A 2,244-nucleotide genomic window follows, 5' to 3' on the forward strand; every position below is an offset into this window, starting at 1 on the left:
GTTTGACGTATATATTGTACAAATTGTAGTTATTATCAACCAGTTAAATCCCAGGTAATCTATACTCAAAGCTAAATGCACTCTGCTCCCTGAACTGCAAAAAGGAGCACATTTAAATTTTACATTTTCATTAGTGTATGTACTGGTCAAGAGCTGTGCATTTCCTCTTCACTTTTATATGTGACGGAAATATAAAATAATATGTTTTCCACTGAACATTTTCTGTTAAACATCATGTGTGTCAGAAGAATTTAAGCCTAAAATGTAGAGTTAATTACAAAAAAGAAAAAGATGAGGGTTAACATTAATAATACTAATGTTTAGCTCATATGTAAAATGGCCAGAAGTTAAACTTAATATTCCTATACGCACCTTGACAAGTGACGTCACGTCCACTTGCTCTTTGACCCAGTTTCCAGTTGGAGGGCAAAAAGCCGGTGCCCTCCACTGTCAGAAGACGTGAAGTTGACAGCAAGTTACGCTAAATCTAAATCTCGCCCTGAAATATTATGAAATCAGTATGGTTAACACGTGTAGCGCTGTAGTCTGCACAAACAGACGAAAGAAGGACAGCCATGTCAAATTTAATAGGTTTCCAGCGGATGTAAAACGCCGAAAGCAGTGGATAACAGCCATGAGGAGAATGCGACTGGATATGAATTCTTACTCTGCTTTGCATGTGCAGTGGGCAGACACTACGTAGCCTTTTAATTTTTCCAAGCAGATCCACACCTGATGCTTCCGTTTCTTGTCGGTTATCTTCTGCGATGGCATTACGGCACACTTTAAAGGTCCCATATTATACACTTTATTCCCAATCTGAGACCATTCATTAATATCTAAATGAAATATTTCCGCCATGGTATGGACAAATCGACCCTCAGTTTGAGTGCAGCGGCTTCTCTTCACCTCCCTCTTTTTAGCAGCTTCAGAAATGTGCCGTTTATGGTGGGCGGAACCCTGGTGGAGCAGCTCAGCTGTTGGCTCCGCCCATCGCATCGCCCGTCATGAGGTGATTGACAGGTTAATATATTTTCAAGCTATCAGACTAATAAGGCCGAAACGATAAAATAACTGCCAGCTCTTACCTCTCCAGCTGTGTCACGGACAGTTGGTATTGAACCTGGCTTCAGCTTCAAACGGTTGGCGAAGCCTGCTTTCCATGCCCCCATGTTGTGGAAACAGTCCTCTTTGAAATGCTGGCCACAGACATGCAAAACCTTTGGAAGTTTTCCGGGTACATTTCCTCCAAAAATAAAATTAATCCACTCAGTCCTCGTGGGTTCAGTGGATGGAAGTAAAAAAACGTTTTCGTGTTCATTTATGCAGCCACAAACAGAACAGTGCTTCTGTCGCTTAGCCATGTCCGCTAACGAGGGTTGCCGAAGAGGGAAAAACACTGGGCGCTAGGTGATTTTTAGAGGGCGGGCTTTGAGAGCCGGTAGGCGGGTCCATCGCTCTGTGGGGAGTGGTTATTGTCCCTTATGACGTCATAACGTACACGCTTTCAAACAAGCTCATTTCAGCGCTTACTTCCCTAGAGGTGGAGCAGGGGGGAGAGAGAGCGCCTGAAAGAGTTTCACACTTACGGGTCTCCTACACATGCGGGGGGACCAGTATGACTGTTCCAAAACCATTAAAAAGTGAATTTTGCATAATATGGGACCTTTAAGAAACACACTACGTTCATGTGTTCATTGCTGTGGTACAATATCTGCCCCACATGTCCAGACACAAAGAAGTTATAGCCATCTAGTGACTTGTATGCCTTCATCGCCTCTGCTGTATAAATTTCTGGCGTGTTAATGAGGTAGTTGTAGATGTCGCCATACTGAACTGGCGGTCATTTCTGAGGACTGTCAACCCATAGATCGTCAGCTATTTTAAATGGGTCTGTAAGCTTTTCGCTAAATACAGTTGGCTTTGCACTGTACCTTTCGCGCTCATCTGCACAAAGATGATCTAAATTAGTAATACCTAAATCTTTACTTTTCATTATGTGAACAGATTTGGTCAAAATGACGATATACTTGTACACTACAATGTTTTGATCATCACGAAAGCAGAGCTTTTTGCCCTCCAGCGTAGTGCGCATGCGCAGGATTACCGGACATAAATAATAACATTCAACGTGCGTATATCTAAAAAAAAAAAAAAAAGTGAATGTTATTGAAACAAAAACCTAACAGCAGAGTTTGGTATACCACCTCATAAAATGTCAACGTCTCAATACCTTGTCATGTT

General features: G+C 42.1%; 1 long non-coding RNA gene across 1 annotated transcript; it reads right to left on the reverse strand.

Moving 5' to 3' along the window:
• Positions 1-672: 672 nt before the first annotated feature.
• LOC121642871 lies at positions 673-1,956 on the reverse strand. Its single transcript, XR_006011000.1, has 2 exons — positions 1,667-1,956; positions 673-783 (listed from the first exon to the last, which is right to left on the reverse strand). It is a non-coding gene; the product is annotated as an uncharacterized LOC121642871 (long non-coding RNA).
• Between the last annotated feature and the right edge of the window lie 288 nt (positions 1,957-2,244).

Source organism: Melanotaenia boesemani, chromosome 7 (assembly GCF_017639745.1).
Source record: "Melanotaenia boesemani isolate fMelBoe1 chromosome 7, fMelBoe1.pri, whole genome shotgun sequence".
NCBI lineage: Eukaryota > Metazoa > Chordata > Actinopteri > Atheriniformes > Melanotaeniidae > Melanotaenia > Melanotaenia boesemani.